General features: G+C 37.8%; 2 long non-coding RNA genes across 9 annotated transcripts in view; one reads left to right on the forward strand and one right to left on the reverse strand.

Moving 5' to 3' along the window:
* The window catches only part of LOC148731218 (uncharacterized), a 36,871-nt gene that overhangs the window by 9,386 nt on the left and 7,431 nt on the right, over positions 1 to 20,054 (forward strand). For 2 of the 8 annotated variants that reach the window (XR_016001357.1, XR_016001358.1), the window contains one exon: positions 7,361 to 9,044. The exons of 1 other annotated variant lie outside the window; for it this stretch is intronic. This is a non-coding gene — a long non-coding RNA (uncharacterized LOC148731218). Of the gene's footprint in view, positions 1 to 2,180; positions 6,690 to 7,357; positions 9,045 to 9,863; positions 11,878 to 13,763; positions 16,978 to 17,485; positions 17,592 to 20,054 lie in introns of those variants that run through there. 5 more of the 8 variants (XR_016001353.1, XR_016001359.1, XR_016001360.1 and 2 more) reach the window with 5 other exon arrangements.
* LOC148731219 (uncharacterized) lies at positions 9,567 to 12,549 on the reverse strand. Its single transcript, XR_016001391.1, has 2 exons — positions 12,000 to 12,549; positions 9,567 to 11,870 (listed from the first exon to the last, which is right to left on the reverse strand). It is a non-coding gene; the product is annotated as an uncharacterized LOC148731219 (long non-coding RNA).

The following is a 20,054-nucleotide window of genomic DNA, read 5'->3' on the forward strand; positions in this document are numbered from 1 at the left end:
CAATTTTTTTTTTCATCTTTTGAGCGCGCCGCGAGAATTAGAAAGAGGGAAAGAACTCTTTGTTACAAACTGCGAACCATTGTAAAGTCATTTCAAAGTAAAAACAGTAGGTCCAGTTTATCTTTTTAGATCTTTTGCGTGCGCAGCGAAAGTTATAAGGAAGGAAATATATCTGTCACATACTGCAAACCGTTCAAAAGTCATTTCAAAGTAAAAACAGTCGGTCGGTCGGGTTTTTTTTTCTCGATCTTTAGCGCACGCCGCGAAAAACATAAAGAGGGAAAGAACTCTTTGTTATAAACGGCAAACCATTGTAAAGTCATTTCAAAGTAAAAACAATCGGTCCAATATTTCTTCTCGATCTTTTGCGCGCGCCGCGAAAATTATAAAGGAAATATCTCTTTGTCACAAACTGCAAACCATTCAAAAGTCATTTCAAAGTAAAAACAGTCGGTCCGATTTTTTTATTCTCGATCTTTTGCGCGCGCCGCGAAACTTCTAAAGAGGGAAAGAACTCTTTGTTACAAACTGCAACCATTCTTTAGTCATTTCAATGTAAAAAAAAACTCGGTCCAATATTTTTTCTCGATCTCTTGCGCGCGCTTCGAAAATTATAAAGTTAGAAATATCTGTTTGTCACAAACTGCATACCATTGTCATTTAAAAAAGTCATTTAAAAGTAAAAACACTCATACCGATTTTTTTCTTGATCTCTTATGCGCCGCGCGAAAATTATAAAGAGAGAAAGAACTCTGTTACAAACTGCAAACCATTCTTAGGTCATGAGCGTTCTAGCAAAATCCCGTCCACTTTTGACGAAGAGTAAAAACGTGACCACTGCTGATGATTGTTTGTCTAATGTAAACATGACGGCATGCTTCATTTTACGAAGTTTTGAAGTCTTGCCTTGCCTTGGAGCAGCCACCGAAATAACAGATTGTTTCTTTTCTGAACGGATATGTCGAGCCGTTCGAACGGAGAACCTTTCCAAGGAAACGAAGAAAAAAAATGTGACGACTGTTTGTCTAATGTAAACATGACGGCATGCTACATTCAACGAAGCGTGGCGAATTAATATGAAGGCTTGTCTTGTTAGAGCGGCAGTCAAAATAACTGGTGTTAGTGTTTCTTTCTTGAGCAGATAGCTCGAGTCGTTCAAACAGATGATGAATATTTTAGAACGGATAGGCTTGAGGCGTGCCAATCCACTTGAACGGCTATCCGTTTAAGAACGGCTAACCGTTCGGAAGGTTTTCACGTGAGAGGTCACACATTGTTTACATCGGAGGTAACTGAGAAACGAGCGCCTTAAGCGAAAGAGCGAGCGAAATTCATAAAATTCAAAGTAATATTAAAGAATACTTGGCCGTTTGAAACGCTGTTTGGTTCAGTATTAAGTCTGGGTTTCTTCATCCAAAACAAACAATTCCTTTTTCCTTATAAACAAGCGACGAGTCATTTGTGAAGTGAGCAAGATTGGAAATATGATAGCTTACATCAGCGGTAACTGAAAAGCGAACGAGCGAACGAGATTCATAAAATACAAACTAATATTTAAAGAATACTTGGACGTTTTAAACACTGTTCGATCTAGTATTGAATGTGGCTTTCTTTTCTCAGAACAAACAATTCCTTTTTCTTTTCTTTATAAACTAGAGACGAGGTATTTGCAAAGCGAGCAAGATTGGAAATATGACAGCTTTCACTGACTTTTTCATACTATCCAAATTTTTTTCTTGTTGGCGGCCGCGTTTTCAGATCAGGATATTTCTTTAAATTGCAAAAGACTGCCCCACAAAGCAAACTTAGGGCCATGAATAACAAAAGAATAGACGCACGCAGCACTGACGCGTATCTGACGCGTCAGAGTATATGCGTAGATGCGTCAGACGTGCGTTAAGCTTGCGTCTGCGGTGTTCGCTTTATTCTGACCTGCACTGTATACCTGTCAGAACCATAAGGAATATTGATGTTGTTGACATTGACTTCATTATTTTTGCTATTTCCCAACCTTTTCCTTGAATGACAGGTTTTTTTATCCCCCTGCCTTTTTTACTGAATTTATCATAAATTTTTTCACCAACAACTTGTCCAGTTTTCTCACCAATTTTTTCAGCACACTTTTCTGCAACTTTTGTTGAAGCCTTTTTTCGAATAATTATTCTCTGCTGTTTTTCTAGCTACTGCACTTGCTATTTTGGAAGATAAATCACTTGAACCTTCACCAGTTTGATGAATGTTGTATGTTCCAGTGTCTCTGTTTTTGGTATGTCTCTGCATAATTATTATATGTATACTATCAATCTTCTCTTTGAAAAACCAAAGTCAGAGATACAGTACGTGATTCCATTCAAATCGATCGGTCTGTCTTGTTCATCTGTGAAATACAAACTAATTGGTTGGAATTTTTCTCATTCTTGGTTCAACTGAAAATGGAAAACTGAGAGGATTAGGTTGCTGATGTTAAACTCATAAATGTTCTTTTCATGTATAATATGCCCATGTTAATTAAAAAACTTTATGATGTAATTAACAGTTATTCCATGAGCGCGCATTGGATATGAGATGATAGATAGCCAACAAGGCGTGTAGCGTCGAGTTGGCTTTAATCATCTCATATCCAACAAGTACGAGTGGAATAATTGTTTTATTTAAAAAAAAAATACCCCCAAAATATTAGACAAATCTTCTCGACTTTATTTTGTAAGAAGAAACCGGATGTTACAATGTATAGATATTAGATTATGGTATATTGGCTCATATACCGCAATGGCTAAGCCAATAAAGAGGCTTAAATTGCATTATCCAATGCTGTAGTTTTTAATAATGAATATTATTAAAAACTAGATCATTGGATAATGCAATTTAAGACTTTTTATTGGCTTAGCCATTATGGTATATCAGCCAATATACCATAATCTGCAAATATGGCAAGCGTACGTGTCAGCTTAAAATTAAAAGGGAGCTAAAAATTTAATAAAATTTAATAATTTAATTTAACGTTTTTAATAAAACAATTATTCCACTTGCGCTTGTTGGATATGAGATGATTATAGCCAACTCGGCGCTACGCGCCTCGTTGGCTATCTATCATCTCATATCCAACGCGTGCTCGTGGAATAATTGTTAATTATATCTGTTCAGTGAATATTATTCATTGTATTCATTTTTATCAATTACTTTGAGTTTGATGAGATGGTCAAACATTTGCTAGTGTGCTTCATTTCTGAGTTGAATATTATTGCGTCCTGCAAGTCTTGTACCTGTAAGAAGTTTCAATCATTTGAATCAAATCTTTTGGTGTTTTATAGAATACTTTTGAATCAGCAAGAGATTGTTTTCCACTGCCTCTGTGTTTTGGCATAATTATTTGCAATAATATTCAGATTATTGAATATTTTAATAGCTTTAGCACTACATAAATTTCTCTTTTTCATAATTAAATCAATCAAACTCTATTGGCTTTTAACCTTCATAAATAATCTGCCCACCTTTTTGTACTTCAATAACTATCTCATTCATCAATCTTGGAACATTTACATGTATCATCAATTTACCATAATAATTGTCCATTATCTATTTTATAAGCATTTCTTTTCTTCTGTTTGTAACTCTCCATTCCTTTTCCTTTCTTGATCGACTTTCATCTTATCACCTTTTATAAATTAGAATATCTAATGAATCTCTGTAATTTTAATATGATTTAATCATTGAATCATAAAACTCCAAAAGAGGAGAATCTTTTTTTTTCTTTTAACATCTTCTGGAGTTGCACTTAATAATTGTGATGGAAGCTAGTGGAAAAGCTTCTTGAATTTCTCTTGATTTGGAAAATCAAAGGGTCACCAAGCACTTCAGTGTCTTGTGTAGACAACCCTTCATCAACATTATAAATGTTAGCAGATGCGTGGTGGTTCGATCTCTGGCATTGTTTTACTAGGTAATTCTTTTTTTAAAGTAATAATGCCTCTGTTCATTTCTGTAATATCATTGAGACCTTTTCTTACTGCAAACTGATTTTCCTTTAATTCACCAAATGAATCAATCTGTCTTGATTTTCATCAACTGACTTTTTCAATTCTGTCTGACTTTCTATAACAGGTTTGAGAAACTGTCTGCTTGCAAACTGTGATGCAATTATTTGATCATTATAATTTCGGACAGTATGTTTGATTGCTTTTCTCATGTCTGTGGTTTTTGCTGAGCTGTTTTCATAATTTGTATATTAATTTTATTCAAATCTGAAGTTTATAATATTGCAAACATGTCTTTCTGAAATTTTCAAACACATCAGCCAACAACAATGCATCACTTTGCAGATACAAATTGTGATATTCACCCATATTTTTCGATTTCAATGTCTTCCAAACATTATTTTTTTGAGCATGTTCATATTCTTCATCTGTTATTTGTTCACCAGTCAGAATTAACTGTCAGTGAAATTCTTCTTTTAGTGGCAGCTGTGTTTCTTCAAATTTTTCAAAGCTGTCCCTGTTGTCATAAGAATAAACACCTTTTTGTTTCATAAGTTTGTATTTTTCATCTTTCTTGAACTTTTGTCTTGCGTATTTGAAACTGTCTTCAGGTAATTAAATTATCAACAAACTTTACAAGAGAACTGCTCATAAACTGGAAACTGTCACGAAACACCAAATTATTATTCAATGTGAAAGCCAATGACGTCCAATTTAATTTGTTTTTTTCTTCAACCAACTTACCAAGATTTTGCATAGTGAATTGAGAATCATAACCTCTCAAATTATGTAAAATCACAGGAATCCTCACTTTTTTAAATATTGAGCCAAAGCTTCAAATTACAATCCTGATTTGCTCTTCCACTGAATTCTCCAGTAATATGATCATGATCTCCCACTCTGATGCATTCATTTGTGTATTTGTTTTGTACAAATATTGTAACTTTTAGCTTTCTTGAATTTCTTCTTCATCAGTCATTTCAAAGCTTTTTTGAAAGGCTTATAAACCATATCTTTGCAATATTTTGTTTCCTCAAGAATTTGTTTCAAAAGTTTCTCCACAGCATTCTCACTTCTGAAATACTGAACTGGTTTACTAAGTTTGTCATCATAACAACAAAGTAGTTTATAAGCATTTATAACCACAATCTGTATGCTTCTGATAAGGTTCTGTGTGTGGCCTCAAAATCAGCATAGACGCAAAATGGAAGTGGAATCTGTCTGTATAGACGTAAAGAAAAATTTCTGACCCTTTTCTGGCATTTTTTTATTTTGCTTTCCATTTATAGCAATACAATCTCCATATGTTTACTTAATATATCTTGACTACTAAAACACTGTGGATAATACATGCAAAAGTATTTCCTCATTATGCTTGGTTTTATGCCTCATCATCTTGTTCAAATCTTTTATCAATACATAATGGCTCTTGTTGTCATAACTTATCAATTATAAGTAGGCTCATTTCATTCTCAAATGTTTAGGTTATTTTCATAACCAAAAACATCAATTCTGATGTCATTCTGTTTTTCAATCCTATTATTGTAATGTTTCAGTGAAACTTGAAAATCAACACCTGAGTAATCCAATTCACCAACAAACTCTTTGTCTGTCTTTCTGACTCTTTGTGAATTTATTCTCTGCTGCCGATTGAGATGCCTCACATGGCACCATCTAAAACATTCATTATTTTCATTCTCCATATTATTTTATCAAACTCTTTGTAAGTACTAATTCACTTGGGAGTTGCATATATGAAGACCCTTTCATTAGCCTTTATTTAACAATATTTACAATATGTTGATCAAATCTATCTATTGTCTCCATCCAGATCCTTTAGAAATCCAATTACCAATTCTATTAATAAGTTCAGAGCTTGAACTTTTAGGATCCCTCTCAATATCAGCCTCATTAATCACAGTTTTTGAATATGAATTAAAAATGCACTTTGAAATTCATCTTCACCACCCTTCATTTACTAAAAGTAATTTTTAAAGTCTCAACAAACTTAAGACCTTTCATTTCCAATAATTGACCTCTTAACATATGAAAAATCGCTTTCCTTGTTTCTCTCAACTGTTTCAAAGCATTATTATCACTACGAATACTGATTTTAAATGATTTAGTAAATTCACTCAGTGCGTTATCCTTGAATGTAATATTAGTTCTAATAGTCCTTGGTTTTGGAACAGGAGTTGCTACATTATTTTTCTCATATTCTTGAACCATTTTGCTTAACAGATTTTTGTAATCTTGGCATTGGAATTGGTTTAATTCAGCCAATCTTTTGTCATGTTTTAAAATCCAATCAATCAAAACAGATTTTTTTAATCTTTTTCAAATCTATATTTTTAAGATGGCTCATCTCTATACTATAGTTAGATAAGGTTTTTGACCCTAATTCTTGGCCATACTCATTTCTGCTTTTTGTACCTCATTTACCTTTTAAAACTTATCCTTATTGTTGAAAGACAAAACTGAAATCTAGCGAGAACTTTCGTCAGGTATGTTTTTAGACTTTTTTTTTTTTATTAAAGAGTTAAGAAAAGGAATAGAAGTGTATTATTACTTTAAGCCAGTCAATGTAAAAATTATAGAAAGCAGTTTGTTTATTTCCCTTTCCTTTTGGTGGTCTCATCTGAGTACAATTTCTTTCACCTTCTTATTGTGGTAACGTTGTGAATTTGGTATGGAAGGAGATGTTCAGTTTCTACGGTAAACGGAATTTGTTGTAGTATATTTCGCGGAAAGCTATGTTTTTGATTATGTCAATGTGCTAGTTAAGGATGAGAGTAAATCTCTCTAGTAAAAGTTCACCCCGCACAGGAATTCCTGGAAATTTCTACTTCTTGTACTTTTAATTATTTCCAGACCCATTTTTTTGGATGAAATTCTATGTCAAACTCACGATCCAGGAATATTTCTTGAAGTTTAATTTAACACCTTCAACACCCCTTTCTTTAAGGTGACACTGAGTGTAAACAGCTTATACCTTTTTATCTTCGCACTGAATTTTGAATTAGATAATGCGCTGTAAGACCACGTAGCATTTTTGGGGGTGGTACTTGTGAACGCCGTTCTCCGAATCTTCTGTCTATTTTGTTGTTGTGTAAGTCTTCTAAGGCTATTTTCTCTTAATATCTCTTTTCAAGAATGATTCTAGTTCTCCCGATAGATTAATTATGATTTTTATATTATCAATCTTGTCTCCGTTCTGGCCGATCTTAACCGTTTAAAGGTTTGAAATTTAAGTTAGAAAATCAATCAATCAATCGTTTATTTAACCCTATTGCAGTAACAACTGAATTACAGGGGGCGGTCGCGACATATATTTTGAAATTTGACAGGCTTCACAAAATCATTAAATGTTTTGCATTTTCCAGTAGAAGCCTGAACCGATTGTGAGCCTGAGCGTAAATTAAAACCGTGGTAGTAAACCAGCGGAACCCGAAAGAGACTAGTAAGTGTTTCTGACATATGACAGGACTTGGCAAAATTCACGCAAGCTTGTTGCCGCCTATCGCTAAGTAGTTCAGGGTCAGCAAGATGCAGTGCGTCGCTATAACAGCGATCAGGGAAGACAATATATAGAGCTTTCTTCTGGACTTAATCCAAAAAGTCACTTAGGTAGGCTGGAAGTGCGCCCATGCAGGGGACGCATAGTCGAGCACAGAGCGAATCGTACTGCAGTATACAGATAGTAATTGGGAAGGTGAAAGTCCACTATTCTTAAGAATCCTCAACCCGCAGAGGCGTTTGGTAGCTTTGTCGTCTATGTACTCACAATGTGCGTTCCATGAAAGGTCATCAGAAACTATGACCCCCAGTAGTTTGTACTGGGATACCATTTCGATTAGGGCGCCCCCTATTAGTAGAGGACTGGAACATGTTGATTTATACCTGAGAAGGTCAAGAACCATCTCTTTACACTTCTTAGGGTTTAGTTTCATATTGCGCTCCAGGGAGTACTTATTTACTTTAGATGCGATGATGGGCAGATAGCTATTAGAGTTCCTGGGAATAAGTTCCAGGATGGTGAGATCATCAACGTACTTAAGACGAGTACACCATTCACTGCCCAGCCTATTCACAAGTATAGCGACGAGAAGGGGAACCAAGTGCGTACCTTGTGGGATACCACCACGAGGCGAGATGGCCGAGGACAGTTGGCCATTAATCCTAACACGTTGCAACCGGCCAACCAAAAAGGCGCCAACCCAACAGACAATGGCTTCATAAACACCAAGCTCCTCCGACCGCATGCTGTGGACGAGATCGAACCCCCTACTAAAATCAGTAAACAAAATCCTGCTATGATTAGGAGATTCTAAGGGAGAGAAGTCAAGAGTGAGGTTGCCGTGTAACTACTTGAAACGCTCGGCAAGCAGAACCTCATTTGACATCTGTTCGTCCAACATTTGTAGATGCCAGGGGGAGGTACTCCCCCCTTTGCCACTCAATTTATTGACTTCGCTCCACCAGCGCTTAACACTCGAAGATCTTAAGGCAGCTACTTTTCAGGTTTAAAAGGTCTTCTTGGCGATTGAACCATTAATCTTCACAGCATTTCTATAGACTTTGTAAGCCTCAGAATTCTTACCGTTGTAAGGAACAGCCTTCTGGCTATTGCGGATTAGAGACTTGATTTTGGTGGTAATCCATGGTTTATCAGACGAGCACACTTTTATCTTATGTAAGGGTAGATATGAATCTACTGCCGCAGACAGGAGGTTGGTGAATATAGTGAGTTTGTCAATGACAAGTGGCTCGTCATAAACAGACTGCCAATTTTGCTGTTATCCAGCAGATTTTGTAACTGCGTAAACAACTCGAAGTATGCAGGAACTGTTGCACGTAACTTAACGCGATTCGCTGGCTGATGAGATAGAACGATGAAGATGCAAAAAGATTGACAGCCTATTAGTGTCAACTTTAGTGTCGCCTTAATACGCTGGGGAACAGCATTTTAAATCAGAGTAGAATTCGATAGTATTGACACCTGAGCTAGTCGTAAAAAGAAGAAAGTTGTATTAACAATCCAAGCCAAGAAATAAAGAAATATTAACTGGGTGGTAGAAAAAACTTCTAACATTAAATACCCAAATCCCAAGGTCAACCGCAAAATTCCCAAGGTCATGATACCTCTGTATTAACCATCAACAAGAGTAAACCACTGCATTGTTCAACAGAAACAAGAATATGGAATGGCCACTGTTGAGGCCAAACAAAAAACTCAAACTTTTCGTGCCCGTAGAGTCGATCGTCGAGTTAGTGGTCAACGGAGGTATATTTTTTGGTAGTTGGGGGGGGGGGGGGGGTAAGAAAGGCAAAAACATGGAAACTGTGCCAAGACACCTCTTTTTAATACTACTGGCAAACGTTGCATCCGTAAATTTTTAAACGAATTTTTTTGAACTATCAAAAATCTCTTCATACATTTCTTTATAAACTTTGACGCCGATTTTAGAGTTACGTTTTTAAAAAAACCGCTTACGTTACGAGGGCGCTTGGCCACAATAGTTTGCGATGGAAAACAAAAGACAGTCCACAATCAAGGTGAATCCCACCCAATATAGATCAAAATTATAGCATTTTCTTTTCTTTTTTCTTTTTTTGTCGCTAGGGTTATGGGGCTTGCGTCATAATTCTCATCTTATTTCAACCAATATGCAGACAGACAAGTATTGTTAGGAAACAATGAGACCTTTTATGTTGATTGCCAAATGATTTAAAATAGCTCTTGCTACCAAGTGTCACATTATAACATTTTAGTCCATGTCGTTTCTAGAAAGGAAAAAGCTGCTGCTGACCCTCAGCTTCACTATGTCATTTTTTTCCTTTTTTTTTTTTAACTGTTTAATTGATTTCCCATTTCTTTTTCTGTTTGAGGGCGTTAAATATATACTTTTCCTTCGGGAAAAGCGAGGTGTTTAACAACAACAAAAAATGCGTGCATTTGGAAATTACAGAAGGATGAGACCAAATAAGGAAAGATGAGACCAAATAAGGAAAGATGAGACCAAATAAGGAAAGATGAGGACTCGACATTATACTATTTTTGATGTCATGAATATTCATGAACTTCAGCTGTCTTCACAGAAGGGCTTAGTAAATCATGAAAAAAATCACAGGAAACTGTGAATAAGTCACGGATACATTGCGTTTGAACAAGTTTTGAAGATAATCAATTTCCAATGGGTAACTCCCGGATACAGTTGAAAGTACTTGATATTATTTTGAACTGCTGGGGTGACGTCGGGTGAACGGTCAGAATTTACATTTTAGCTATCGATCAGTACAAAATACAGACTGCAAACCGGCTACGAAATGCAGACTAGGTACAAAATGCAGACTGCAGATTGGGTACAGAATGCAGACTGGAAATTTTGAAAACTGTTTTTTCGTCTGATACGTGATAACAAATGTCGTCTTACAACTTACCGAGTGTCACGCAATCGCCTTTTAGCAATCACTTACACGTTAATTTGCACTATTTAAACAGTAGAGTGTTTTTGTCGAGGAACTATCGGCTATAGTTGCCCCCCGGAAATTTGATGTTCTCAAAAAAATATTTGCCCGAAAAGCGAAGCTTCTAACTAACTTCGCGATCCTCAAACCATTCATTTTTTTTTTTCTTTAAAAATGGCGACCTAAAATCATGAACTTTGGCAAAGAATGATTTACAAAAGGCTCTAGAAGACCACATTTCAGACGTCTTTTTAGGCAGACTCTCCGTAAAAGTTGAAAGTACAGTTCTGAAAAGAACCCGATGAAAAGTTCTGCATGAGCCGCGCTGGTTTGGTGAACGCTAACATTGGACTGTTGATTAATGCAGCTAGTTTCGTCTTGGCTCTGATTTTGCTGCAGTGTTCCAAGAGGACTTCGTAACTGAGCGGTGACTCTGAGCGGTGCAACAGCTTGGCTCGCTGTTACTGGAACCACAAAATTGCTGATTATGGCTGAGGACTGCTCTTGTTGAATTCTCAGTCTTTCGCGGTACGAATCGATTGAGGCATCACTTTTGTGGCCAGTAACACTTCTTACTCTCTCGAATTCTCCCGGCCGGCTGCTTTGAGGATGGTTACTGATGTCGCCCGAATACAGTGCGAAATGAGTAGACAGACTAGCTTTCTTATTCATGCAGCCGAGTAAATCTTGCAAGGTGTTTTTCCCTAAAGGGACATTGCAGTACCACACCGAGTCGCTTTCATTAAATTCGCCGGTGCTGTTGTTTCTTGGCCTTTGCCGTAAGGTGAGCAGCTGGGGTTTCGCTTCTGCAAATACTTTTTTATACATCTGACTGTACATCTTTCCCTTGTGTATGGTCTCTCGTACATTATGGCTCGCGAATTATCTACGTTGTCACGGAAGCCGCCAGGATGATTTTTTGTCGCTCGCTCTCGAAGGGCAATATATTCCAGGCCGTTTGCGGTTTTTCTGAAAACAATTTCTTCCTTTACCATATTTCTCTGGTTTCTCGGCCTCGCCTGCCAAAGTAGAGCATCAGATAGAACAAAGCAGTCTGAACTAGACTTTTAGAATTGTCGTTTCCTAACTGCTTCGCCGTAAACAACTGCTGCACATCTTCCCGCTCTAAGGCTTACTTGTGTTTTGTAGATGAGAACGCCCCCGTCTTTGCCAAGCTTTTTAGGTGGTAATCTAAAGCCTCTTTAGATGGAACAAAAACTTTGTTGTATATGATGGAAAATTCTTTCCTGTGTGGAGCTTGACTCAGGTACCGTTCAAGACCCGCTGGAATGGCTTTCATGGAGTTTCGCGAATAGTGTTACCCACTAACTGTACGTGCCCCCACGTAAAATTTGCGAAGGACTTCAGCAAGTCTTTCTGCCGGAAACTCTTCAGTGCTTTACGTTATTCCTTTCTCTCTAGACCAAGCTTAAAGGTAAAAACAATTTCATTGAATTTAACTTTTATTCGTTCTTGTGGTTTCTTAGTGGGTATCTATTAATTCGTCAAATGCAGTGTAACGTTGAAACAAATATGTCCTATTAAAAGTTTCCTTACCTTCAAAAATTTCAACCGCATACGAAGTCGCCTACTTGGTTTTTTGGGGTATTTCCTCAATGACAAGGATAATCACTTCTTCGCTGACCTCGGCGGATCGAGTAGCCTTACTTGTTACAACGAAGCCTGCTTGTTTAGAACACAAAAAAATTTTTCACCGAGCAGATGAGACGTAAAACCATCATAAAAGTAAACAGTTGACCAGCCACGAAAACAACGCTTCGCTTTCCCCTATAAAAGTTCGCCGGTTACTCATTTTAACGATATATAACGATAGAAATACTGACGGCTCGCAGGGAGAAGAATGAAAGCTTGAAATTGTATTTAAGAACGATTGTGGCCTGGACGCTTTGTTAAAAACAAAATATACCCCGGAACGGTGAGGAATATTCCACAATAATGCAAATGATGGCGAAAGATGATCGCGGAAAAGCGATTGCACTAAGCGTCTTTACTCATAGTTACACCTTTAGTCTTTCAAAGAGCTTTGACTCGGCTACACATGTGCTAACTGCGACGAGTATTTTAATTAAAATCGAAGTCCTTCGAAGAAAGACCGAGTTAAATTTTTAACGTCGCAGCATTTCTTTGGAAATGTGATAGAGGCAGCATTCCCGTATAATTTCGGAAGGTCGTTATTAATTGGTCTGCCGTCGACATATCGATTTGTTTACATCTGAGTGAGTGACACATTTGCATATTCTGCCCCACGACAAAAAATCAAATCAGTAAACATGTATGTATGTATAGTTATTTTGATTCTTTTTTCCCATAAGGAAATGACACAAAAGTAGATCTAGATTTAGGTACTTACGGCCAGCTGATTGGTGCAGATAAAACATGAAAGAAAAGGAAAAGTCAATCAAATTTTTCTATTTATATGATTACAATACCACTAAGACTGTATAAGCTGCAGCGGTAAAATTTAAATGCTGTTTATCATGATGGGTGACAAAAACTAGCATGTAAAAGAAAAATTTGTTCGCAAGCCCTGCCTTCAGCAATTTAGTTTCGCCTGTGTTGTGAACGGTTTGTTTGCTTTTTCCCGGTCAAATTGATGTAGTCAGTCAATGTTGATGCGTCAATGACTATATTTCTATATTAACTCTTTTTCAAATTAATACACCAACGCCTGAGGAACTCAGTATACCCGAGAAAACTCGTAGTATTCATTCACAGCATAACAGTTGTCTGCTTTCAGAATAATTTACATCGAGCAGTTTATCTTGCAATGTATAGTTTGTTGTTTCCTGTCGCCAACTGAATGCATTTGCAATTGAGTTTGCCGGGCGCTAAGATACAAATGATTAGGTCATCTCGTACATAAAATCGCAGACATCTTATTCTGCTTGTTACAGTTTATATCATTTGTTTTCATGGTAACTTTCGCCATCATAAAAATCTCTTTCATACTATCGAGGCTCTTCATTCAAATTAAAGATGAACGGATATGACAGCATTCGACGAATAACCAACCATTACTGTAAAACTACCTTCCCATATGATAAAATTATGCGCCAAGGCTTTATTTCGCTAGTAGGAGATGTTCTTGTAAATTGGGCTCTTGGTGCACAATTTTTTCTTTCTTTCTTTCTTTCTTTTGGAAAAAAAGTATTTGCAAGTCAGCATGATAATTATTATTTTTTGTAATACTTTCAGGGTGGAAAAAGCACAGCCCACAATAAATATTAAAATATATACAATAATTTTAAAACAAATTAACTACAGTACTTACTGCATAGTTCGTCTGATCCATCACTACAGTCCCTGTTCCCATCGCAGCGCAAAGACGCATGGATACACTTCTGTTGATTTGCACAAGCAAACTGATCGACTGCACAAGTTACTATGAGATGATGAAAAGAAACACACGAATTGTGACAAATCGTTTACACTTCATGTACATTTTTAAAAAAAAGAAAAGACAACGAATATTAAGGGCTACATCTACTCGTGCAAGCGCTGTCACAATTGAAAACCCCATGAATGGGCGGTTAGCAGCTTAATTTCAGGGATTGATCTTTTGTAACTGATATTGTGAAGTTACATTTCATCAGAGATCAAGATTGATCTCTACGCAGTTTTTTTTTTCTGGAAGGCACTCGCGATGGGTCGGAGTTCCCTTGATGGCGACGGGTTTGATCTCGTTTCAGACTTAGCTGCAGACAATCTCTTGATAGCACAGAATTTCTGCTTTTCTCTTTTGTCAAAGTTTTTCTTACCTTTTTTTACTGAAATTAGGCGTGTTTTTTTTTAGGATAATTTTTTAGGATAACAGCTTTCCCTGGAAAGCTGTTATTTTTGTGTTCTGTCGATTTCCGTATAATGCGAGTTCGAGTGAACTTTTCAATCAATCAATCAATACTTTATTTACCCACGTAGCGTCAAGGAGTTCATAGAACTCGTTCAAAATACGTACGTGCCTCTAAGATTAAGAATCTAAAAAACCTAATACATACTATCAAAACCTAATTGATTAAAAATTAAAATAACTAACAATTATTTTATGCCTATTTGTATTTGATACTTTAGACTGACAGAATATAGCCGTCAGATTATGTTTTCGTCGAATGAGAAGGCCCTGAAATTTATTGAAACTCTCAGAAAAAGATCAGAAGGAACAGGGTCTACATTCTAAATTGCAAGGAAACAGTTGCCGCTGAACCTCGACTTCTTCAATTCTTTTGGTTTTTTTTTTGGTCCTTTTTTTTAAAGTGCACCTAAACCCAAAAATTTTTTTCAGTTAACGAAATAAGCTTATTTCTTAAAGTATTTCCGTACAAAAATTTTTTAATTTGCTCAAATCTTTAATTTTCTGTACCCAGTCAAAATACGGAAAATCGGCCGCCATCTTGCCCCACGACCGAGTTTAAAGAGGAATGGCTCTAGCGGGTAATGTAACGTCAAATCGAGAACACGAAAGTCTGCATTTTACACATTTTCACTTGTTTGGGAAGGCTGTCGTCGATATTGTCCGAAATATGCCGACTAGGTGTGTTGTATGAGGAATGTATGAAGCGCGATACCCTCTTGCAAATTTCGCACGTTGCTACACCCTTCTACAACATACTTAGTCGGCATATTTTCGGACAATATCGACTACAAAGAATGTTAAGGGCTACATGACGACTCATGCACGCGCTGTCAGAATTGAAAACCCATGAATGGGCGGTTGGCAGCTTACTTTCCGAGATTGATATTTTGTGACTGACAGTGTGCAGTTACATTTCCTTGGAGATCACGTTTGATGACCAATTTAACTCGACGGAATGGTGTCCATTCATTCTTTTTTTTCTGTTTACCGTAATGGTTTTATTGAATTCAGCGTTTAAGACGCTGTCCGCCTAAGAACGGATAAGGCAAATTTCGGACCTTCGTCGATTTCCCTGATTTTTACTGTGAAAGTCGATACTTCTATCCCATGAACAAATATTGCGTTTGTTTTGAATCAGTCTAGTTTTTTTCATTTTTACGAGATATTTTTCAAGGTGACCTCAAAGGCACCCAGTTTCCGCCCCCCCCCCGCCCCCCTCGACCTCCATAATTTAGCTACAAAAGTCGAACCATGCTGAAGCCGTATTTTCAACTCTAAAAAGCTTTCTATTTTATATGTCTAAGATCAACCCTCTGCCACTAAGTTAACGGTCAAATGATTACACTGTATATATTTTTCACTGAGTTACAAATTTTTCAAAATACTTACCTCGAGCACTGAAATCTGTTATGCGTGAGGTACATGTGGTTGAAAGGTATTTTCTCTTATGTGGGACCTGATCTAGAGTCAAATCTATTACAGCCTATAAGCACTTAAACCTAATAAGTAAATTATGGAATAAAACTTTTGGGCACTCCTCATGGCGCACCGCACAGAGCTTTGCAAATTTCACAAATATTCGCCATTTTGATCGAAATCAAAGATAACGCGATCCGACCAACAAGTAAATTTGGGATCTGAAAACTTGTTACAAATCATAAAATAAAACTGAAGTGCGGATTTTTATATTGAAAAATACATATCATGCGACTTTTTCGCCGTTAAGTTGAAAACATTGGTGTTCTAAAGAGGAAAGACCTGCGTTTATAGTTAATAAATTATGAAAATTAGCATTATTTAAAATTGTCCATAACAATTTTTTTCTACGATTTTCTTAAACACAAAGAGCGGTCTCTTTTAACTGAAGAGCATATTATTCCACACTTCTAAGGCAAGGTATTTTTTGAGTTTATGGCCATTTTCATTTCCCACGAAGCGCTGATTAAGTAAAACAGCAGTGTTTGTTTTGCACGCTTATCGCCAACTATTATCATCAACCATAGAGAAGTGGAAATCGAAGATCTTTCCAGCAATATCTCCTTAACCTCTCTTCAGTAGCAAGAGATGTTTTTTTTTTTTTTTTTTTTTCCGGCAAGACGCAACAGAGCTCGTTTTCCTAACAGCTTCTTTTATCCTACGCCGGATTATTTTTCCCTTCTTCGAAACTTTGTTTACTTCGCTGTAATTCGATTAAAATCCTTTTGGATCTACACCAGTTGTCACGTAACATTTACTGACTTTACTGCCCAAGCATTCATGCTGTAATGTTTGTTTATCGGAAAGATGTCTGCCGAACTCTTAAATTGTTCTCTTTACGAAATATTACAGACTCCGTGTGGGTCTAGTAGGGAAGAAACGAAGCACGTTTTTCTCACCGACTGCTACGTAGATATATCCGCCCATTTAGTTAGCTGCCACTTATCCAAATGCAGCGCTATTACGGAAGCCGAGCTAATCATGGCAAGAACGGGAATACATTTGTCGAGAAGTCAACTCGCGGGTATGACAATCTTCCCGAGGCACCGACACTCACTCGGAAGATTGTGGAGGGGTCCAAGATCCCACCGGGAAAACTACAAGTGTGTCGGGCAGCCACGTTGTAAACTTCCAAAATGGCCGACCAAGTTAAACTTATATTTGGCGTAATCGCTGCTGTTGGATCACGTAAGTACCATAAGCCTTAACTTGTGGTTCGCTAGTTCTATTTTCCAGCCCTGCATTCCTACAAGTCTACCCTTACTATACACTACTCCTAAAAGTCTCTGTTATTGTTGCTCACATTTCAACTTTCCCGTAGCTCATACTAAACTGCCGAATAGATTTCTTCCTTTTTCTAAATATTTTTGGTTTTGGTTTTCTTTTTGTTTTCTTTTTGTTTTTTGTTTTTTGTTTTTGTTTTTGTTTTTGTTTTTGTTTCTGTTTTTGTTTTTGTTTTTGTTTTTTGTTTTTGCTTTTTTTGATACTGGCCTGCGTAGCTGGCAACTTAGTGAGCGGCAATATTCTGGAGCGGCGGATCGGGTGTGTAAATTTCTTCCCATTCCCCTCGCGTCGACGCACCTTACCGCTCAAGAATACTCTTCCTTTAAACACATACACAAGGACGTCAGCTGGTTAGGCCTGTAATATCATACATTACGATCGCGAGTTATTAATCGTTTACACTAATCTATAGCTGTCTGTACCAGTTGCCGGAAGAAGCATGCTGAGCGATTGTTGAGTTTAAGGTGGCGGGGTTCTGCCGAAGGTTCACAAGACCAACAGGGAGCAGTTTCTGAAAGGTTTGTTGGATCTATTTATTGTCCCTGAGATTCCGTACTTTTCTCACTGTGTATTTAGCTTGCGCATGCCGCGTCAACCATGTACACTAGGCATGGAACTCGGAAAAATAATGTGTTAGTTGCTGTGGAATAAACTTAATATGAAAACAACACTGCTGGATAAAAGATGAAACCTTAGACGACTTAGAGAAAGGGGAAATGAAAAGGCAATGGGGCGCAGAAGTCAAAGAAAGGCTGAAGAAAGCAAAACGCTACTTAAAGACTGATTTTCGCGTTCATTGTAGTTCAGAGGAGGCTGTATGTCCTGATCAGTGCCGTAAGTTCTCTCTTAGTGATGAACAAGATCTCGACTTCCACGAAAATTGTTCTCACCAACACACAGAAAACTGTAAGGAGTGTCAAAATCTGCAAAATGTCCTTAATGAAGTCGACGACAAAATTCGAGGACCGTCTTGGAGACCTTACAGCAGCGAGCAGCGAGATGATCTCCTCTATGACTTCAAGCTGGCAAAAACCGACATTTTGCAGTGGAAGGTTCACATTGTTCGCTCCATAAACCAGGAAGCAGCAAATCAAGATCAGCTGAAGATGATAAGCACCAGTCAAGACTGTGCATTAGTCATAATGGACTGGGCAATGAAATTTATCCAGCTTAGATTTCGTGAGAAGCAGTCCGATTGGTTCGGCAAGAGAGCAATGAGTTGGCACATCTCGACAGTGATCACAAGTGATCCAAACCACAAAGGAAAACTAGAACTGCAGTCCTAGGCCCATCTGTGTGACACATGTCAGTAGGATTGGTTCGCCGTGTGTTCCATCATAGAGAGTACACTAAAAGAAATTAAAACCAAGAAACCCCACATCACTCGAGTTTACCTAAGGTCCGCTGAAGCTGGCTGTTATCATAATAATTCTCTCATTGCCGCAGCAAGAGACATCGGTCAGCGGGCAGGTATTGAAGTCTTTCGGTATGACTTTTCAGAGCCACAGTATGGCAAGGATTGTGTGATCGTATCCTGTGCCCAATGAAAACATGCATCCTACGTTTCTGCAACGAAGGACACGACATCCTAACAGCGGGAGACATGAGAAAGGCGCTCTCTGAGAGACCAGTGAAAGGTACATCCGCGTGCGTATGTGAAGTTGACGAGTCTAAGAGAACCTTAGAAGTGAACAAGATAGATGGTTTTAGCAAGCTACACAACATCCAGTTTGGGGAAAAAAGGTTTACGTGCGTGGAGGTCGTACTGAATAGGGCGTGGCAAGGATATTCCTTACGACCAGCTAGTTTCAAATGACTAAGGGACACCGCTCTTGTTGTAAGTAAGGAGTTCTTCCCTTTTCACAATGCACGTGTGTATGAATACATAGTTCCTGGAACAGAGGGTTCAAATGAAGACGATGATTTGGACGATTCAAAGATGGACATGTTTGAATGTTCGGAGCCTGGATGCGTGAAGAGTATCCAAACGTTTTCAGAGCTCGAGTTACATTTGAACGTAGGGGACCATTGCGTGAAGGATGAAAGGCTGTCAGAGACAGTATATGATAAACTCCGTAGAGATTGGGCAGAGAGGTTTACTACATCAGTCAGCATCACTGACGAACCACAGTGCGAAACTAGTACCCACCAGGTTGTACGTGACTCAATGCCTCCAGTAAACACTGTCAGTATGGGCTGGGCCCTACCCAAGCCACCACGAGCAGGATCATATCAAACTCACGGGGTACAAATAGTCTCTTACTGAATTTCGCGACCACGCCCACTTCATCGGCCCACTCAAATCGAGTGCGATTTTTGGATGTTATATCATCTTGCCGACTCTCTGTATGAAAAGTTAACAATGTACCACCGAAATATTGAACTATAATATCATGGCTTTCCATTTTGTGCATTTTCGTACTACAAAGTAAAGTTTTTCCCTCGTCATTTTCACCTTTTCCCAAGCGGGTCCGTCAAAATTAAGAAGGCGTTCGTGGTCAAAACAAGACTGAGCAAGGAGTCTTGAGCGATTTTTCTCTTACGTAAGCGCAAATTGAAAATGTACCGCCAAAATCAAAGAGAGGAACAAATTTCCTTTGTTTTGACATGTAAATTGTCGAACAAGGAGCAGATTGAACCTCGTGAAATGGCTAGTCAAAACAGCCACACCTTCCTCCTTTTGCTCGTTTCCTGTTTTATAAGCGCGAAAGCAGTGGGAGAAGAATCGGGTAGCTCGGAAAGCGCTTCAGGTATTAATTTACCATCGTTTACTTACGAGATAAACAAGTAAGATTTGTAAAGTTATTTTCCGAAAGAGTCGGAATAAATAAATTTTTTTCAAGTTAGATTGCTGTTTTTACCCTAAACGTCGTCCAATAAATTTTTGTTTCAGCCTACTAATCTATACAATCTCGAAGGAAAATATTCAGATGGTTCACCGTCCTCGAAGGGTCTCCACTCATCGAGGCGTGTACTGTAGC

Source organism: Stylophora pistillata, chromosome 5 (genome assembly GCF_964205215.1).
Source record: "Stylophora pistillata chromosome 5, jaStyPist1.2, whole genome shotgun sequence".
Taxonomy (NCBI): domain Eukaryota; kingdom Metazoa; phylum Cnidaria; class Anthozoa; order Scleractinia; family Pocilloporidae; genus Stylophora; species Stylophora pistillata.